We start from the raw sequence: 22,639 nt of genomic DNA on the forward strand, positions 1-22,639 counted from the left end.
ATAGGTCTCTTGTTTGTCCCCAGCCAGACCTGTGCAGATACCTTGAATGTTCTAGTGAATCTCAAATTGAATAACTTGTCTGTTTAGACTACTGAGTACAACCATTTCTCAGGTGGAATAGGTTGAGCTCTACTGCTAAAGTGCAGATCTTAGATGTGAGCTAGTCACCTACACTTGTATTATAATGCATGGGGATCTCAGCAACAGTGTCAGTAGATTTAGAGAGTTACTGAGGTTTAGTTCAACTGTCTACACCTGAGTGCATATTCCTGATGTACTCGGGATTCCTACTTTGCATTTGGCTGCCAATCTGGACGTGTGTGGCACTCTCATGGGTCTTGTGCTGTAGGTGCCATCCTTATGCAGCTGTTTTCTGTACCTAGGGACATCTATAATGTTACTGGGTACCTGTGCACAAGCAACTGAATCAAGTCCTGGATTTTCATAGACAATAATGTCAGATTAGAGTTTTAATTAAGTGTTGACAACTAATATTTAGATGCTTAAACTTAGGTGTATAACAATGATGACTTCAAGCATTGTTTTCAGAAACAAATTGATTTGAAAATGGAAATTCTTTGGGTGGGAGAATCCCCAAACCAGTTACATTTAGTTCCTATAATTTCATTATGACTGTCATGGTTTGAGCTCAGAGGGCACCACGCAGCCACTCACTCCCTCCATTCCCCTCCCGGCTCTGGGAAGAAGAAAATAAAGCAATCAAGATAGGGACAGAAAGGGATGACTCACCCATTATGGTCATGGGCAAAAGACAGACTCGTTAGGGGAAGAAAAGAGAACATAAATTTAATTTAGACACTAACAACAACACTTAAAAGACAGAGTGGGACAGAGAGAAGCATTACCACATCTTAAAAACACCTTCCCCCCCCTCCCCCCCCCCCCCTTTCTTCTCAGTCTCAGCTCTGCTCCTGATTTCTCAGTGGCGCAGGGACCAGGGAATGGGGGGTGTAGTCAGTCCCAACGCTTCTTTCTCCTTGGGGTGGGGAACTCCTCATAGTCTTCCCCTGCTCTAGTGTGGTGTTCCTGTTATGGGAGACAGTCCTCCATGAACTTTCTCCGATGTGAGTTATTCCCATGGACTGCAGCCCTTTTCCGGAGCTGCTCTGGCACAGGTAACCCCCATGTGCTGCAGTCCTCCCAGCGCCAAACTACAACAGCGGGGGCTGCTTCTTCCCAGAGTCACGGCCTTCTTCAGGTGCAGTCACCTGCTCCTGCATGGGGTCCTCCACAGGCTTCAGGTTGGCATCTGCTCTATTGTGGACCTCCATGGGTGTCGACGGGGGGGGGCAGCCCTGCCCTCTCACCACGGGCTGCAGGGGAATCTCTTGTCCAGCGCTCCTCCCCCCTCTTCTCCTCCTTTCTTCCACTGACCTTCGTGTTCGCATAAATGTTCTCCTTGCAACTCCTCCTCACAACTCCCACTCCTCCTCCCAGGCTCCCCTTCTTAAATACGTTATCACAGAGGCACAGTCACTGTCGCTAATTGGTCCGGCCTTGGCCAGAGGCAGGTCTGACTTGGAGCTGGGGGAGCTTCGAGAAGCTTCTCACAGGGGGCCACCTCCCTGTAGCCCCCTCCCCCACTACCAAAAACCTGCCACTTATACAAAACCATCACAGTGACTATTTCAAAACTGTATTACTTGTAATTTTAAACCTTATATATATATAAGATTTGTAAGTATTCACAGATATGGCCAGGTTTTCTAACTTCCTCCTCTTTAAAATAAAAGTGATTCTTAAATATATCCATTTGGAACATAAGATTTTTTTTCCCAAGTGAAGCCAAAATAAGATGGAGGTTAGGAATATTTATTTCTAACTAGTTCATAAAATAGAACAATTTCAAAAAATTCTTTGGGGACTGGGACATAGCTAACTAAAGTCTCTGGTATAAAAGGGGGGAGGAAATCCATTGCTTCATTTCCCACTAGTTTGAAAACTGTCATTTTGTTGATAGTGAGACCTGTTCAACAAATAACTGACATGAAACAGCATTATGGCCTCTGAAAATGTTTTTACACTGTTCACAACTGTAAGCACAATCTCTCTCTCAATATGTAAGCCTTCATGCAGAACAAAGCTGCTGTGGCTGCTGCCTTTATACAATTCAAACTCTAATGTGCCAGACTTGGCGTAAGCCTATCTCTTGTTAACATCAAAGACTCTCAAATAAAACACCATTAGTGTTGTTTGGGATTTTCATGAGCAGTGCATATAAATACACATCTCTTACACTGTCATAGCTGTATTATGCTTCAGCATTAATGATGGCTCTGGGACACAGAACCCTGATTCAGAGCTGGATTTTGAATCTCCCACATTCAACCCACGGATTTTGGAAAGTGGGTTGGTGTCCAGTGTTTGATTTAGAACCCTGTAAAAATGAAAAGAAACTTCGGATTTGCAACTGAATTTTGCAGACTGTTCTAACATTTTTCATATGTGACTCACTCTCTCCTATTGTCTTCCAGGCTGTATGTCTGAGTGTGGCATATCTTCTTTATAAGATATAGACATGCATCCATTCAGACATTCTGAGTGAAATCATTACTTGGACAGAAATAATTCTGAATGGACTTTTAAACTTTTAAGTGTAGACTGTTAAGGTGTTTTAAGTGAAAAATCCAGATTTTCAGATTTCTTTGGACCCTTTTCTAAATCGATCAAAATGTGTTTCTCATGTTTCTTATATTATTTCTGCTGTTTGAACAAATGAAGCAACTGATTGTAGTTCAGAATTTCCTGGAAATCACTGTATCTTTCTAAAATATAAAGACTATTTGATATAGTAGCATTAAAGCTCACTATGAAAAGTACATGCCCTAAAGCTTGCAAATCAGCATATGAAAATGGTGACATTTAGACACCTGGTTTTGAAAAAAGATGAACCAACAGATTAAGTGGGTTCTTTGGTTTTGTTATACTTAATTTTAATTTCTATCTCTTGTTCCCAGTTTACTTCTCTTTAGGAAGAGGTAGGATAGATAAGATGCCATAAACTCAGCATATATTGGCTCACTAGAATTCTTAATTTTCCATTCTGCAATGCTTTTATTCCAGTAAGTCTTTCCAGGTCTAACCACTTCTGTAGCTCTTGTCCTAGTGAAGGCAAATTGTTTAGAGCACATAGATGTTATCAACAGAAATCACAGCTAATACCAGTGAAAATAAAATAAATTAACATCCTGAGTAAAAGAGACTCCAGAATAGCTATCAGGGAACTCAAAACAGACACAGTGACCTTAAGAGTCCTTCTCACATTCAGCAGGGTGAAGCAGGTGGTTTGATTTTAATTGTTAGGTTTTTTTCTACTGTGTGAAGAACTGCTTTTGGCTAAATTTTACTATGTTATACTGTACATGTGCCAGTTAAGACTTCCAAGCACACTGCATTGAGGAAAATACATCAAATAACCTTGAATATATCTGTGAGCTTTTATAATTCTAGGCAAATTTTTTGCCATTACACTCTCATTAGCTTTTAATCAACACTACATATTTATCATGGAACTGTGAATTAATTTTTAAAAGATGATTTATCCAATATTTTAAGTACTTTTGCTTTTTTAGTGATAAATTATTTGCATTTAAAGTTAATATAAAGAACAATTTAAACAAATAATATTTCTGCAGATCCAAATAGATACGTACAGGAATAGTTTGTATATAAGAAGTTTGATATACTGTTTGTCCTATTTATCTTAAATGTGTTCTTGATTCTACTCCTTTCGACTAGAATTAAGAAGTGTTCACCATGGGAATATCCTTGCTACATTCCTTATGAGTTGCAGATGAAAAAAGTTGCATGTGAATGGCTGTTTCTTAAATATATATCATACTTTGATTGTCATGTATATACAAATGCAAGTATACTGATACTTTTTCAATTTTTTTTAAACCAAAAATTGCTGAATTTGAGTAAAAAGTTTGTAAATACTCTTGTTGACCCAAAAATCATTTATTTGAAATATTTCTAAATATGCATGTTGCTTTTGGCATAATTCTATTTCATTTTTTAATTCTCAAAAGCAATATGTAATAAAGTGGAAAAGCACTTTATATTACTATAATTTTATAGCACCTTAAAATTATTAACATGATCATGATCCAGTTGACGAAACTGATAGAGCTATTAAAACAAACAAATATATTCAACTAAAACCCTGAGTATCCCCATAATATCTTTAAAGACTTCCTAAATTTTTGTCTCAGACATTAAATAAAATATACTCCTACAAAATTTCCTTATTGGTATTATAAGGTGTAATTGTACTGTCTCTTCCTAATACTCAGATGTACCACAGGTTTCAAATTCTTCAGAAATTTTTACCTGTGGAGCACTCAGCACTGGTGCAGAATGCTAAAATGATATATGACAGCACAGGTAACACCAAGATTCAGACACTGGCATTGTAATTATTATTTTATTGTGACTCAAACTGATGCTTATAATGTCAGAATTACCATAGTTATATTTGATGGTGATAATTTGTCATAGACTAATGAGATTCTGAATGTTATTTCCTACTGAAAAAGAGAACATTTCTGAACTCAATAAAACCTTTGACTGACATTATTCAAAATAGCATATACTCGTAATTGTAAGCTAAGAATACTGTTGCTACAGCTCAGTTCCAGAACCAAATAAAAAATGTTGAATCAGCATAGAAAATTCTGAGAAATAAATATGGTAATAGAGCAGCTTTGTGAAACATCAGAACTGGACAATGATATCTCCATCTATGACTGTTATTAAACTGTATGTCTGTTCCAAGTAGAGCTTGGATAAAAACCAGAAAACTGGCAAAAAAAAAAAAAATCTGCTTATTATACTGTTAAACAGGAAGTATTAGTTATAAGTCATAAAAAGTGATCAGAAGAAAAGGGGAAAAGTTTTTAGTGATTAGGAAGATTTCAGAAAGTTCTATAAAGTTTAAACAAAAATATTAATCGCTATGCCACTCTCCAATGAAGATGGTCGAGTCCTTTTGGCTGATCGAAAGGAAATACCAGATATTAACCTTAAAGTTTTTGACAGTTTGTTAAAATATTCTTCTTTGAGCAACCTGAAATGAAGTTTTGCTCCATCTAAGAGCATCTAGCAACAACAGTAAAATATGTTCTTAAGCTCTTAAAAGTTGTTACAAGGCAAGGCAGGAACTACTAAGGTCTCTCCTGCAGAAATATGCAGTATATAACTACACAGACACCATCTCCCAATCAGAATATCAGTGCAGATGTTTGCCATCAAGTGGGATAGGAACATGACATGATCATCATGCACCTTTACAAAGAGAAAGCTGCTCAATGCCAGGATATACCACTTGTCTTAGCTGTGGGATAAATCTCTGTTCAGATAATGCAGTTAAGTTGCTTTAAAAAAATCGTTTGGGAAATGCAAAGCTACCTGTGATTTCTGCAGCCAAATAGATACAATAGCCATATAGCTTTATGCCTACTGTTTCCCTTTCCAGCAAAACTAACACAAGTAACTGCAGTTATCTCTAGACAGTCCTGAAAAAATTCTTCTGTCTGGAAAAATTTGTAAATATGCTTCATATTTTTTGCATTATGACAGGCTGGTAGGGTCTTCAATGTGAGTGGAATGACAGTCTTTTAAGAACTTTTTGTCAAAATTTGTGCCTTGATTGAACACACACAATATAATGTCCAGCACATTACTGACCATTTTGATTGTGATACCAAGCACTTCAGACAGAACGTCGCCCCAAAGAAAGCAGAAATCCCACTCCAACCCTATTACAATGAAAAGTATGTTGAGGCAATTGTATGCAGTGACAAAGTAGCTCTGAATAAATTTTGCACCATAATGTTTCAGTCTATCATGACTAATGATAGACTGTACCTTAGAGATACAAAACCACAGTCAGCTTTTGAGAGATCAAAACATAATTCCTAGAAAGAAGGAGACATCTAACTGCATAAAAAAGTATACATACCATATATCTACAGAAGTTTTGCAGTTTATAGGAGTTTGCATCTCAGTCATGGTACATAGCTTTCCTTCCTGTGTTCAGTGTCAAAGTAAAACTCCCAGAGATGCCACTATAATAGTTCTGAGCACTTTAGGATAACTCACATAACTGATGCTCAAAGTTCTTTTGTACAGGTAGGGCAGTTGAAATATCAAAAGGGCACATCTGAGGCAAGATTTTTGGTTGTTGCTCCATAATGTGGGAGATTGAAGCTGAAGATCTTCTGGTATAGCAAAGAGAATGTACTAATAATATAAAAACCCCAACATCTGAAAAAAACCCACATTGCATTTAAAGTACTGGAGAAAAACGGTGTTATAAATACAAGGGGCTATACTCAAGAAGGTGGAACAATTTCTTCCCATTAAATGGAATCTGGTATGATCAATCAATAGGACATGCCATTATTATTGTTTAATAATAACAGAAATGCCATCTTTACTTAATATGCTTTATTACTGGTTGGGAAAATAATGAATAATAAAAAACCAATAATCAACCAAATGGGACAAAAAGGTTTTCTTCCTTTTAATTCATGGTGGTTTCCAAAAGTATTATGGTAATATTGCTGCATATGTACCTGGAAAGATCAATTAAAAAGTCTTTTTCAACATATCTCACAACATTTTCATAGTGCTCCTTTCAGGAGGTTTCTACCTGAAAATTTCACTGGATTTGTTATGAATTTTGCTACATTTCTACTAGGTAATACCTTCTTCAAATACTCAATGTGTAGAAAAAATTAAATTCCATTCATTGTAGGAGTTTAGTACTATAGAAAAGTATTTTCTTGGTAAGACATATTATAAGAACATATAAAATTGTTGGTAAATTGGTGGAAAAACAGAGTATTCAGAAAAATAAGGAAGTACTACTTATTTTAAACAGATACAAATATTTCCTTCTGAGGGAGAAGAATGAATCTTTTAAAAAGAATCTGGGGCTAGACTGAAGCATTTTTTTTTTTAGCTTTGTTTTATTTTTGATCTTACATTCATATAGCTCATGAGCTTTAAATGCAAAACACAACTTGCACTAGTTTAAGTATTATTTGAAAGTATAGAAACACTAGAAAAACAATTGAAAAACCATTCAAACCCAAAAGAAAATATTTGCCTTCAGTAAGTCAGTATAAAAGCATTGCTTGTGCAAAAGAAACATTGAAACTTAGGTGGTGGAATATGGATGTGTTAAGAGAACAAAGTGCTGTCTTATTGAATTCATGTTGGAGTCAGGCAAAGAATGACAAAGAAATATTTAGACAGATTATGCCATGAGCTGTTCATTTCCTGTTACCAAGGAAGAGGCAGTAGCCAAAATATTCCAGCCTTCCGGCCGTTATTGTACATCTGCAGTTATATTGTTGTTTAGCACACTAAATTCTCATTGACCAGAGGCTGAGTTAGCATAGTTGTTCCCCCAAAAGACATAGTCAATAACAGATGTTTTAAAATGCACATTATGTTATTTTGAGATTATTTTTTAAAATAATTTGGGAGCAACCAAGTGTAGGCTATAGATACACAGCAATAAGGTAATGTACATTTCTTCTGAGAACAGGCAAGGTTGACTCCAACGACAAAAATAATTTGCTTAACCTGTACATTTTATATAAGAGATATATTTCTTTAATTTATAATATACTTCAGCATTCATAAAAAAATATATCTGTGCCAGAACACAGAACTAAATTGTCTGTATCTATTGTGAGATCTTACCCAACACACTACAGAATTCAGACGATGCTAAATAGGTTTTGCAGTCATTGCATAAAAACCAGATATGACACAATATACAGATATTAAACAGAAGGTGCATAGTTATCAGATTACTGTTTGAAAGAATGTTTTTTACATTACCTTTTTAAATATATAAAAAGTCAGGATGCATAAGAAATACACACAAAACTACAGTCCCCTTCATCCTAAAGTCTTTTCAATATCTGTACCTTTGAACTTAATTTTCTTTCTCTTTATTTCTATTATAATAATATTGTTTATTTTGTTTCTTGAAGACTTCACTGAGATGTGTTGTAGCTGAGGAAATGTATTGTTTTCAATGGGAAAAAAATTACAGATGTTTTCATAATGAAAGAATGGACCGTGTTCTCTTTGGTGACACAAAGTAATCCTTGAAATGAGTAAACAAATATAATTTTGAAAGGTACCTTCTTCCCTGTTGCCTTCAAATTTCCTGACAATAAGTATTGAAACTAATCCTGCCAAGGGGAAAAAAAGAAAAAAGAAAAATGAAAAAAAAAAAAAAAAAAAACAACACCAAGCACTCCTCTAATTAAATAGAGCTATCTGTTTCAAAGGTGAAATAAGACTATGATCGTTTGAATATTTGGCTTACATTTCAATGAAGTCTGAACTTTTTTCCCAAAAATCGCTTTGCAGATCTTGTAAAGAATAGGAAGCAACTTAGACAAAGGTATGCACAAGAGATTTTTTTTCTGCAAAGAAAGAAGGACAGAATGGTAAAGCAAACAAAGACTATAAATCAGATGATAAAAAATGCACGTTATGAAAGAGCTGTTTCCTGTTTGGGAAGGAGGAATAACTAAAATAACATGCACTCAGCTTTCACTACCTGTAGCAGGAATGACTTCAAAGAAATAGCTAAGCAGCCAGAGGTTAAAAGCAAGCACCCGATCACATCTGTCAGAATCTGTTTTAACTTTTTGAATGGAGATATGCTACGTTTACACTTCTCTTTTAATTTCAGAAGGAAAGGAAACAGTTAGAAGGTTTTTCATTATCTGTTTGTGGACACTAGGATAAACTAATAATCTTTCTTTCATCTCTGTGATGCTAATAACTTTGCAGACAGAAGCAGAGGCTATGGGAATTGTGAGGGCTTAAATTGAAAAGGACACTTTAAAAAAACCAAACCAAAACAAAACAAATCCAAACCCCAAATCCCTTATCTTTGCCATTAACATTTTCTCTTCCAAGGCAAACAGCAGACTTATTTGGACTGCTGTTTAAAATGTTTACAAATATATATACAAGAATGCCAAAGCCCCCATTACATAGCATGCAAAGGAAACTTTTCTTAGCTTTTTTTTTTTACATTTCTCTCAGATGCCTGGAATAACCAGCCATTTCTTGCATGTCTATTTTCATGCCTATTAGCATTTTTCATTTCATTATTGTTGTCTCTACTGCAATCACTCATTTTACATCCTGCCCAGCTGCACAGATCTTTCAAATTAACAACCGGTTTTGGGGAAATTCAGACAGCACTATTCCCAGGTAATCAAAGCACATACCCTTTATCTAATTTATGTAATCTTCTCAAGTTCATTGCCTTAAAAATTGAACTATTTCCTTTAAAGTTAGAGGAGTGTTTTCTATTCCTGTGTGAATGTGTTTATGTGTGTATTTTTAATTCTAGGCAGAGAGATCATCTATTAAAAAAAAAAAAAAAAAAAAAAAAAAACCACACAAAAGTCTTCTCTTAGCTTCTCAAATAGATTTTTATAGTTAATAAACACTTTTAAATATATAACCAGTCACTGTTAAAACTGTATACTAGAAATATTAAGAGCCATAACTTGTCTTCACAGCTAATGATCTGAGCCAAGTGAAACTACCTCCTTATACTTATCTGTAATTCCTTTCCTCAGAAAGGACCAGTCACTGCTCACCAGAAATTATGAACTCTCAAAGACTTAGAAGAGACAGGGAATATTTACATTTTGAATTTTCCTAAAAGCCTAATCTTAGATCTCATCCAATCTATTTTAAAAGTCAGTTTTTAAATGTATTGAGATATCTGCAGCCTCTGTCAGTTCTACAGTTTTTAATGGACTGTACTTGACTTTAACAGATTGAGATAAATCTGGTTCTGCCTGTAATAGAGACTGTACAATGAAACGTCCCTGGAAACTCCCAACTCTTTCAGTCTTCTTTATTGCAACATCCATGCATCAAAATGAACCTCTTCCAAAGGCAGCCTTCAGAAACCAGGAAAGTTTACTAGAAACTTAATCAATATAAATAAAATGTTGAGGAGGAAAAATGTGAAAATACTCTTCTATGTACATAAGGAGAGCATTATTTTAATGCATCTTCAGAAAATGCTGAATTTCCAAGGCATGATGAATGTGCTGTCAAGCATGCCCTGATTGAGTGAGCAGAAGGACCACTGTTTGCCAGGGAGTCTCTGGCTTTCTGAGCATGCACAGAGCAGTTCTGTGCACATGGAGCACACACGCAGCAAATGGCCTCATGACTTGGAAAGTGCCTGAAGAAGATGGAGGTGAAGACGAGGCTGCCTTAGGTGCCAGAACTGTTTTATCTGGCTCAGAGTTTTCCTGACACCTCCCCAGCATAGTGCATGGAACATCTGAAGCAGGCCAGAGGCTACATGAACCAATTTTATAGGCCAGCTATGTCTTATGTGTCAACTGTTTAGGTTACATGCCCTGAAGTATAGTGTGTTCTAGTGATGTCTGCTAAATATCCTAATAATCTAATAATAATAATAATAATAATAAAAAAAAGCACTGTGTCTCTCTTTGTCTCATACCTTTTAAAGAGCAAGATTATAGAGAGGGAACGTGTCTTTTACATGAGTATGAGCTCAAAAACTAACAAATGCTATCATTTTAGTTTGTGCAAACTATAGTTTTTTGCTCTTTGAATGCCTCTTTTAAGAATAAGGTCATCCAAGGCTCCCCCCACAGTCAGTGAAGAGAGAGAGGAGGCCTCCAGAGGGATTCAGGCTATATGAAGACTCAATTCTTCTTTCTGCTTCCTTTTCAGTAGCTGAAGACTTAGGACAACTACAAAATAGCCTTCAAAAGTAAGAGAAAGGTCTCAAAACCAGGAAGATTCTAACTCTTATCTTGTTCCAAACTTTATGAAATTATCTGCTGCAGAGGAAAACTAAATCATATTAAAGGATTTTGAAAATTCTAATACTTCAGCAGTGATCACCACAAACAAATGAAAACATAACTGAATCCACAAAATACCCTGAGACTAAAGTATTTTTAAAAGCTCTTATTTAGCTGAATAGTAATACCACTTAATTATTAACACTTTATGTACTGATTGTAAAAATTAAAACCACTTTGAATTCAAGCCTTTAACATCTAAATAAGAGATGAGAAGTGAATCATAATTTTCTGCACTGAGTTCTTTGCTACTATATTTCTAAAATATGTTACTTTTTTTCAGCAACACAGTACCCTGCCAGCAAGAGTCTGGAAAAAAGTAAGATCTAGTCACTTACAGATGTGCCCCAAATGTTCCCATGCACCTTCTTTTCAGTGTTGTCAGTTGAGACTCATGCAATAGTCAGGGCACAGAGTAGTCTTTTGAAGCATTTAGATTATTTGTATTAGATTTGTATTAGATTTTGGAGTATTGAGATTATTTTTGGTCTTCTGTGCTGAGTCAAGTAAGCACAACTGCAAAAATTGCTAATTACAAAAAGGCATATTTCCATTCAGAATAATTACAACAGAAACTAAAAATGTATATGACTATTTATGAGCCATCATATCTCATAGAGATAGTATTTATGGTTTGTTTGAATGGTTAAGAAAGCAGCAATAAAATGCAAGAAGAGTATTTAAAGCCACAAAAACAACACATCAACCCACCACACAGCATTCCTGGGCAAAGCAAGTTGGTCTTTTCTCATTTTTGTTTACAACCAGCTCTTCATAGACTAAACTCCAGTAAGTTGTGGAGTTTCTGATGTCCTCTCTCTATATACAAACAGTATGTTCACTATAAACACAATGAGGGAGGTAGGAAATAGAACCCCACAATAAGACCCTGAAAAACTGACCCCTAACATGAAGAACTGCTTGATAAAGAAAACCAGTGGGGGTGACAAAAGGGAAGAGAAGCTTAAAGCACTAATGATTTAAGCAAGAAAATATCAACTTACTCTCTCTGATTTCTGCAATACTGAAGCTTACAAAGATTTAGTTTTCAACCAGAAACAGAAGCTCATTTAGAAGTGAGTTCTATAAGAAACATTTTCTGTTTGCATATGTGATTGATAAGTGCCCTACAGTACTAAACAGAATCACTCTGGTTTTAACTTAGGTTTCAGTGTTTACAAAGCTTCCAGACTATTTCCTATGAACTACAAAAGCTGTTTTATATTCCATAACTTTCTACTACACAAGTTTTACAAGAGTCGAGTACACAGTAATATGACTTTAAATCTTTCCAAAATGTATTCATATGTAAATACATTGGTAATATGATTAAAACTTAGTTTCCCAATATGAAGGCAAATAAAAAAAGGAACTCTTGAATACAGATCACCGAATATCTACTGCCTCTTCGGAGGATGTATCTTTCAGATATGCATACACTTTGGCATGTTGTACTTTCAGGTTTAGGAGTCAGGTGACCATTTGAGGCCATGTTACAATTATAAGTTAAAGAAGTATGGTGTAACCAATACCTTGCTGAGTAATCAAAATTTCACCAGTATCATGCTATTCACAAATAAGTAATAGTCACTCTGACATCAGGAGTCTTTAATTCAAAAGAACATCTGCTTTTTCAGATTAAAAATGAGGCAGAAATAATGAAGATATCTTTACAGAGAAAGCAAGTTTTCTAACATACTGTAATTTGATGGATTCCTTATTTGTAAAATAATTATTTGTAAAAGACCATCTTTATTAGGAAATATACTAGATAAATAAAGTAGTCATTGCTAATCTAATCCATCCCCTAAAAGCTGTGTCTGCTTTGCATACTGCTGAAAGAAACCCCATTAAAAGTCACCATATGAGCTATATTGCTGCTAAGGAAGCTGTAATTTTACAAGACCATCCCCTGGCCCCAGCGACAGATAGTAAGAATGTTCAAGAAAAGTATACAGATACTGGAATGTACTTTCCTTAAAGATGGCAAAAATTACACATGGCAAGTCTAGTTGTCCTATATTATGATAAAGCAGTAGTTCAGTGGAATGAGTAAGATTTCATACACTGGGAAAGAATCTAAGTGAGAAGCCTGATCCTTTATCCACAGAAAACTTTTGGGATGGTTGGAAAACAGAAGAAGATACCTAGGCAAATTCAGGAAATCCTTCTAGAGATTTTCTTAAGTATAAAATACTCATTGTTGTGGGTAGAAAACCTAATTCTGACATCATAACTTACAGCCAGTACTAGCTAGTTCCTTTGAAATCCACAGCTATACCTATGTTCCTAAATGAAAGTGCCCAATGTCTGCCCTCCATCTCTGATGACAGATGGGTCAGCATGGCATGCATCAGCACAGCTTCTCTCACTTCCCAGTACACAGTGGCTGTGCTCAGCTGTCAAACAGGACCAATGCCAAGCGTATACCATCCCCTTTCTGTGCTCATGAATTACCTGGGATGCTACAACATATTAATGCTGAATGTTATCAACTATGATAGCTCAAGCACATATCGTTTTTTAAGTTTCAGTTTAAGAAGAACTTAAAGATTTAAGAATTTAAGAAACAACAACAACAACAACAAAAATTTAAGAAGCACTGCCTGTTGTTTCAAAGAACAAAATGTATAACTGACAAATTTTCTGTTTCTTAAAATTACTGCGTATTTCTTTAATGAAATCATATTTCATCTGAAAATTCCCCACTAGGCCTACCAAAAAGTGCAAAGTAGTCCTGAGATAAAATGTGTTATCCTCATTAACTTCCTAGTTTCATTTTGGTTTAGCTATTAGATAGAAAGATAAAAACAGAAGGAAGCATTCTGTATTATTTAAAAAAAAAAAAAAAAAAAAGACAATAAAGAAAATAAATCAAATCTGAAAGGCTTTCATCTTGTCAGAGTACCAAAGCACTGACTGAAGAGAACTTTTTGTGCTGTGAGTACACTGAACATTTCCCAGTTTGCACACAATTATGCAGATGTGTCATCATGGCTGCTCTGTTTTTTCACACAACAAACACCACAATATCACACATCTAAGATGATTTCTGAGTTGTGATAAAGTCAGTACTGGTAAGTTAGACAATCAGCTACAACCTTTAGTTGATCTGATGTTTTCACGGCAGTACTAAAAGATGTTTTGGAATTTCAGGTTACAGCAGCATGGTACAGGACAGTGTCTGTAAGTTGAAATATATAACTGAAGTTCCTTCAGTTCCCCATAATATGATTTCCATATTTCAAGCTTCTGATACACAAATATTCTGAACAGAGTATTGAACCATTCCTATTTGTGCCTGTGTTGACACTACACCTAAGTTACAAGCTGAGAAAACTAAATCAATGGGCAGTATTTTCCTATGTTCATGTGGAGGTCAAAGTTCATGGGGGAAAAAAAAAAAGTTTTTTTAGTGTTTACCTATGGAAGCAAGACCTGTGGATCCACACTGCCTGTGTCATCACCTGTCTTCCCTTAAAGAAAGAGTGGTGCATTTTGAGTCAGATTGGGATGAGGAATAGTGATCTTAAAGATACAAAGTTCTTACAGGTTTCCTGAAGATAGACTTGTTCTGAAGGAGAGGTTTAATCAGTGACCTCAGGGAGAGAAAAGCTGAAGAATAATCTGCTATTAGATGGAAGAGAATCCAGAAACAATTTAAATAATCCAATCATATATTTTGCTGTAATGTTACTTTGCACCTACTTTAAGAGAACACAGATATAAGAAAATCTACAAAAAAACCTGTTTTCATTTCCTTGAATATTTTTCACTTATTCATCAGAAGTGATTCCCTAGATGTGATCTAGAAGCGTGCATATGGTTCTGACTGATTAAAATGGACATTTTACAAAAACAAACAAACAAAAAAAACCCAAAGGTTTTAATCTGCATAAGTAGTCTAGTTGAATTTGCTGTTGATAGTTTTCTTATTTGCCTGGCCAGAAGCAATTACATCCAAAATTTTCAATGCATAGGAAGAAAGCAGACATTTCATATTTTTCAGAGAGACATTTAGACCTTTATTTGGCAAGGGAAGTAAACTACCTGATCATGATCTCTGTGTTATTTACATTACAAGATGTTAATCTAATCTTTTCTCCTTCTTGGAAGAAGGAACATTTTTTCCTAGCTTTGTCTGGAATGCACAAAAGTTCATCTATATTTATACACCCGAAAAGCAAGCTAGGCAACTGATCATCAGATCCTTGTCTGGGACTCTCTTCACCAAAAGGTCCACTCATTTTCTTGAACTTCAATATTGATTTTCTTTTTTACAAGAATAATCAATCATCTTCCAGTGAAGTATATTGAAGCAACTAGTTTATTTTAAAAAGACGAAATTAGTAATTGCAGATTTTCTTGTTTGTTTTCTTGTAATCCACTTTGAATTAATAGGAAAATGAAGATGAGTAACCATGTTAAGGAAGGGAAATCATGCAAATCATGTGCTTTTATCTTTTAAAGTAAGGCTAGGTTAACCTGTGGCATGCAGGGCAGTCCATCCATGTGTTGAATTCATCACAACAATAATTCCACTGGTTATAATAGAGAAAACTGGATAACTCTGGAAACTCTGGATACTGTTTCTTTCAGAACATTATCAAAGATTATGTTTGTTTCTTACCAGCCATTCCTTCATTTCTTCTGGAGTGTCCTTTCCAGCCTCCTCCATGGTTATATCCACTTCACAAAATGTAGCTTGCAAGTTTTATCCATACAATCTACTCATTAAATTTCTCTTGGGATTTCTCTTGGTACTGGATAACTTTTTACTCCTTTGGTCCTCCCAGTGTCACTATGGTCATCTTGTCCTACCTTTGCTCTTTTATTACTCATGTAAGAAATAGGTGAGAGAAGGTTACACTTACAGATTAAATCATATACAGAAATGTCAGGAAATTATATAGAATGCTTTACTACTAAAAATATTTACCTGTGTAGCATAAAAACAACCAATATATTCCTGCATTAACATCTGAAGAAAGTCCGTGAAATATTTGCAGAGAAATACACAAAATCCCTCACAGTAAAGTTCTTTGATATTTTAACCAAATATAAATAAAGGAAAAATAACTAATAAAAAATAAGGAATAGGAATTAGGAGGAAAAATTGGTCCATTTTCAATATAGAAAAACATTAATAGACAAACTCCAAAGTTTCTCCACAAAATTACTGTAGACAAATATTTTTATTCAGTACTGACTACTGAGAGTTTCTTTACATAGCATTTTAGTTAGAATCAGGAATGCATTTTCAAAACAAATCTCCTGACTATCAGAACAATGCCAGGATATTACCTGTTTTGATTCATATCACAGAGCAGGCTTGGAGCACATAACTTATGTTCCTTTTGGATGAAATTACTGGAAGATGTGATTCAGAGGTTCACCTAATGTACTCTACTAGTAGGATTCAGTTCAGAGGAATAAACTAGAACTAATCTGATGTAAGCAGTCTATCCTCCAAAGGCTGTGCTATGGACAGTGAAGCCTCCATGCCAACAGTTTTACTCTACTCCTATTGGTCCTCATTACTTAATGATTTAGACATAATTTGATTGGACAATAATATAAAAACAATAACAGATGGCAGAGTTGTTTAGAATGAAAAACTTAGGTACCTGAGCAATCTAAAATATAAAATATAATGTTTGTGTTGTAAAAAAAAGAGAAAAATAATCTAGATGTTTTGAAAATTTTTGGATGCTTGGAGGAATAAGCCAGCCAGTAACTTATATATCAATAACTGATATATCCTATGAAATTCACAACTTATGTATTATTTTTCCAGATTAGTATTTTTCCATCTTTCCTAAACCTATTACTCTTAAAAAAGGGTTACTTAAGTGCTCTTAAGTGCTTCTTAGTCTGCCTACCTCCTAGGACTACATTTTCTAGCTATGACTTTTTACTCAAAATTGTTTCAGTTCAACTTCATATAAATATTATCATCAAAAGTTGTTAGATAAATTCTAGTAAAAGTTGGAGCATACTCTAAAAGGAAGCGTATATAATTTAATTTTGAAGCAGATAACAAGAAATGGTTCCACTGGATTTTTGTAATCCATCATGTCATTTATGGAGAAATTTCTAGTTCTTATGTGACATTTGTTAAACAGATTGTTACAAGATGGTCTCTAGGATGACTGATCACTGAATTAATCTAATTCCTATTTCTTTGCTACTTTGGGCTTCTTCTTCTATTATTATTACATGGAACCATAAACTCAACAGCCGAAGACATAAATGACTCAAAACTAATAAAAAACACATCATCAAATTCAAGCAAATATCAACAAATATTTATTCAGCTTATGTTACTTAATTCAATCTCTAAGTCTTTTAAATCTAATCAACTGCCATTTCACAAAGCACAAAAGTCTGTTTTCTCTGTCACAGTACATGAAAAAATCAAGCTGAAAGAGCATGTATCTTCTTATAGTTCTAAACCTTGAGGAAGATAGTTACCAGAGATAATATGTTCATTTTGCTAACTACATTTATATCTATGTATGTATCTATATGTAATTTATATAATGTTTCAGAGAATCACAGAATCACATAATCATCTAGGTTGGAAAAGACCTCGAAGATCATCCAGTCCAACCATTAACCTAACACTGACAGTTCCCAACTACACCATGTCCCTAAGCACTATGTCAACCCTACTGTTAAACACCTCCAGGGATGGGGACTCCACCACTGTCCTGCACAGCCCATTCCAACACCTAACAACCCTTTCTGTAAAGAAATGCTTCCTAATATCCAGTCTAAACCTTCCCTGGTGCAACTTGAGGCCATTGACTCTTGTCCTATTGCTTGTTACTTTGTTAAAGAGGCTCATCCCCAGCTCTCTGCAACCTCCTTGCAGGTAGTTGTAGAGGGCAATGAGGTCTCCCCTCAGCCTCCTCTTCTCCAGACTAAACAACCCCAGTTCCCTCAGCCGCTCCTCGTACGACATGTGCTCCAGACCCTTCACCAGCTTCGTTGCCCTTCTCTGGACACGCTTGAGTAATTCAATGTCCTTTTTGTAGTGAGGGGCCCAAAACTGAACACAGGAATCGAGGTGCGGCCTCACCAGTGCCGAGTACAGGGGTAAGATCACTTCCCTGTCCCTGCTGGCCACGCTATTTCTGATGCAAGCCAGGATACCATTGGCCTTCTTGGCCACCTGGGCACACTGCTGGATCATGTTCAGCTGGCTGTCAATCAACACCCCCAGGTCCCTCTCTGACTGGCAGCTCTCCAGCCACTCCTCCCCAAGCCTGTAGTGCTGCTGGGGGTTGTTGTGGCCAAAGTGCAGCACCCAGCATTTGGCCTTATTGAAAATCATGCAGTTGGCCTTAGCCCATCACTCCAGCCTGTCCAGGTCTCTCTGCAGAGCCTCCCTACCCTTGTGCAGATCAACACTCCCACCCAACTTGGTGTCATCTGCAAATGACTGAGGGTGCACTCGATCCCCTCATCTAGATCATCAATAAAGATGTTAAACATGAGTGGCTCCAAAACCGAGCCCTGGGGGACACCACTCATGACCGCCTGCCAACCAGATTTAACTCCATTCACCACAACTCTTTGGGCCCAGCCATCCAGACAGTTTTTTACCCAGTGAAGCGTGTGCCCATCCAAGCCGCGAGCAGCCAGTTTTACCAGGAGAATGCTGTGGGAAACGGTGTCAAAGGCCTTACTAAATTCAAGGTAGACAACATCCACAGCCTTTCCCTCATCCAATAAGCAGGTCGCCCTGTCGTAGAAGGAGATCAGGTTTGTCAAGCAGGACCTGCCTTTCATAAACCCATGCTGACTGGGCCTGATCATCTGGTTGTCCCACAGGTGTTGTGTGATGGTGCTCAGGATGAGCTGCTCCATCAGCTTCCCGGGCACCGAAGTCAAGCTGACAGGCCTATAATTTCCTGGATTATCCTTCCAAACCTTCTTATAGATGGCCGTCACATTGGCCAATTTCCAATCTGTCGGGACCTCCCCGGTCAGCCAGGACTGCTGGTAAATGATGGAAAGCGGCTTGGTGAGCACCCCAGCCAGCTCCTTCAGCACCCTCGGGGGTATCCCATCTGGTCCCATAGACTTGTGTATGTCTATGTGATGCAGTAGGTCACTGATTATCTCCTCCTGGAATGCGAGGGGGTCGTTCTCCCAGTCTCTGTCTTCTGGCTGAGGAGGCTGGATTCCCTCAATACAACTAGACTTGTTATTAAAGACTGAGGCAAAGAAGGTATTAAGCATCTCGGCCTTTTCCTTGTCACTTGTTACCATGTTTCCTCCTGTGTCTAGCAGGCGATGGAGGCTCTCCCTTGTCTTTCTTTTGCTGCTGATATACTTATAGAAACATTTCTTGTTGTCCTTGATTGCTGAAGCCAGATTAATTTCCAGCTGGGCTTTAGACCTCCTGATTTCCGCCCTGCATAACCTCACAGCCTCTTTGTAATCACCGTGAGTGGCTAGTCCCTTCTTCCAAAAGCTGTAAACTCTCCTTTTCTCTCTGAGTTGTAGTCAAAGCTCCCTGTTCAGTCAGGGTGGTCTTCTCTGTCGCCGACTTCTCTTACAGCACCTGGGGACTGCCTGCTCCTGAGCCATTAACACTTCCTTCTTAAAGAGTGCCCAGCCTTCCTGGACCCCTATACCCTTCAGGATCGTCTCCCATGGGATCCTGTCAAGCAGGTGCCTGAACAAGACAAAGTCAGGCCTTTGGAAGTCCAGGATGTCAGTTCTGCTTCCCCCTCTCCTGGCTTCTCTAAGAATAGAGAACTCTATTATTTCGTGATTGCTGTGCCCTAGTCAGTTTCCAACCACCACATCATCCACCAGTCCTTCTTTGTTCACAAAGAGGAGATACAGCAGGGCACCTTCTCTGGTCAGTAAGCTTTCAATAAACTTTAAATGTGAACCATATTTTAACAAATTTACTTCCTTATGTGTCCAGCATATTTAAGGTTGTTTCCAACAGCAAATTATGTTTAACTAATAAGCTACCATGAAAGGTGTGGTTTAGGCATTTTTATCTGAAACATCAAAATACAAATGATGGCCAAAATCCTCATACATGACTCGCAAACAAGACATTTATTAGATATTAGCTTCCAGTAAAATAGAAGAATATCAGTCGAGTCTGTATGAATACATATTGAGCTACATTCTGGAATAAATTATAATGGCTAACAAAACTTGGATATAAAAAATACTAGTGTTAACAAAATAACAATTTAGCAATAGCAATTATCATTTGTTGAGAATAAGATCTAAAACAACTGTTTACATCCAATTTGCTACATATTTGTGATGATTCATTCTGCAACTGTTTCATTCTATGTACTCTATATATGACTAAGAAGCAAATGTCCCTGTCTGCAATAGTTTATAATCATCTTCTGGTGCAATCTCAGAGCACAGGAGAACTCCTTTGAAATCAATTAAATTAAAATTTGTGAAAACACACAGATTATGAAAAGAATCAGGGCCCAAATTAAAGGAAACATTGAGATATACATTTGGAAAAGTAGTAGGTGACTCTTTTTGAAGAAAAATCAGCATCCACAAAAATCTCCATGTATTTTCTTTGCATGATTTCAGTAGTGCTTCTGTACATTTGTCATTTTAACAGGATGTAAATATTATCTTAACATGTTTAAATGATAGATTTTTAACTTAAATAGAATTTAAGCACTTATCCCTAATCTTATGTACTCTTGAAGTATGTATTTATACACAGGTAAGAATAAGTGATCTTTTCAAAATAAAAATAACTAATACTATCTGCAGTTGTGAAAATTATGACTTTTAGTTAGATTTTCTATTCTAGACATAACTGAGATCATTTCAGTTTGTTAAGCCCTGAGCATTTCCATTGATCAGTCTTTGTTTTAATTATAATTGATGTTGCAGGAAAACAGTGTGCTTTTTTTTCAGAGCAAGCTTTCTGTTCTCTAAGGCACCTCCATCAATAATTTGATAACATCAGCCTTTTTTATCCATACTTTTAAGTATTTTGAAATAACCTTATTATTCTTTTTCTGAGACCTTTTGGTCCCTATTGCTAAATATTACCATTGAGGAAAACCAGCTATCTGCTTAGGGTCAAATCGAGACAATGTAACTGGTTTGTTGGACAATGGAAGCCCTAAAAGGTTGCAGATTCTGGCTTTGAGCCATGCTACATTGATAGCTAATCAAGCCAACCACAAAAGTCCCAGAATTCATGAAAATTAAGCTTTAGAGCTGTTCAAGTCCTGGAGACAACCTACTCATCTCCTACATTGCATGAGATCTCATTTAACACACAGTTAAGTGGTGGAACTCATTGGTACAAGTTGCTACAGAAGCCAGAAGCAAAAGCAACTCCATAAAGTAATTACAGAAATTCCTTGAGTGCTATGAGGGCTATCCAAAATGTCTCCAGGCTCCAGCTCAGCAAGTTCTTGGCCTGTGATTTCTGGAGACTGAGAAGATACACTGCAAAGGTTGTATTCTTTTATCTTTTCTCTCTTTAAGGGCTATCACTGGGTACAGAATGCCTGTATAAAAACAGAATAAAAAATATGACGCAACCCACAACAGCTTTTCTTACATTCTTAAAATAACTTACTCTTGAAAAATAGTACATTATGTTATAAGAACTCTCTACACATATAAGTGTTAGATTTACTCTTTCCTCAGTTTAATTGAATTTTAACAAAAAATAAAAATAAAAAGGGGATAACCGAAGACATTTCAGTTACCAGTGCAGAAACAGTCCCTTTTTCTTGTTACTAGAAAACTCATTCTGTACAATCATATGTATCCTCTGACATCACCCGGTATGAGAAATTTAACAGCCTTTGCCCCTGGAAAAGAGGGAGGTAGAATACCTGATTTCATCATTACCAGAGGTAGAATAATTTACTTCTGAATAGGAAGTAGTCTCCACTGCTGCATGAAACTTCATGTTCTACAAATGATAAATTGTGACAGAAATAAAGCCTTTAGGAGAATGCTTGCCAAGTGGTACTATTTGTAAGCCCTCACAGGTCAAGCTCAAAAGATTAATTTCATATTTTTTCCTAGAATTCCTTGTTTCACTTACGATGTGCATGCCAACATATACTGTCAACTGAAAAGGAAATATTATAAAAAATTAGGTAGTTTTCCTACTGTAAAATATATTAAAGCATGATGTGACTAGCTTCTTGTGTCATTCAAGTACTGGGTTGTCATTGGAGTTGTAGGCAGAAAAAATATTGGCAGCTATGAACAACATATTTGATTTCTGTGATATATATTTTTAAATTATAACCAGAAACTTGGAATTGACATTCTTCCAGCCACAGAATTTGTTAGCAGTTTCTTTATATAATTTTAAAGATTTTATCTAGAATTATCACAAAAATACCAAAACAAAACAAATGTTGCTGTTCCAAGGGAGATGTCACAAATTCATATCCCATTAAATTTAAATACCTGCAAGTAAGTGTAGCCTTCGACATGTATGCAATATCTAGCCTCTAAATTGGGATAGCAGTCCTCTATTTTTCATCAATTAACAGTTATGAAATATAATATAACACAATAGTAATTCTGTGGAGTAAAATTAAAAACAAAACAAAACAAAACAGTAAATTAGGGAACAAGGCCTTTCAAAAATTTTGTAACAAGATTTGGAATATTCCCAGTTATGGTTCTGGCCTGTGGTGGTGGTGACTAAAATGTGTTACTAT

This window comes from Strix aluco, chromosome 2 (assembly GCF_031877795.1).
Source record: "Strix aluco isolate bStrAlu1 chromosome 2, bStrAlu1.hap1, whole genome shotgun sequence".
Taxonomy (NCBI): domain Eukaryota; kingdom Metazoa; phylum Chordata; class Aves; order Strigiformes; family Strigidae; genus Strix; species Strix aluco.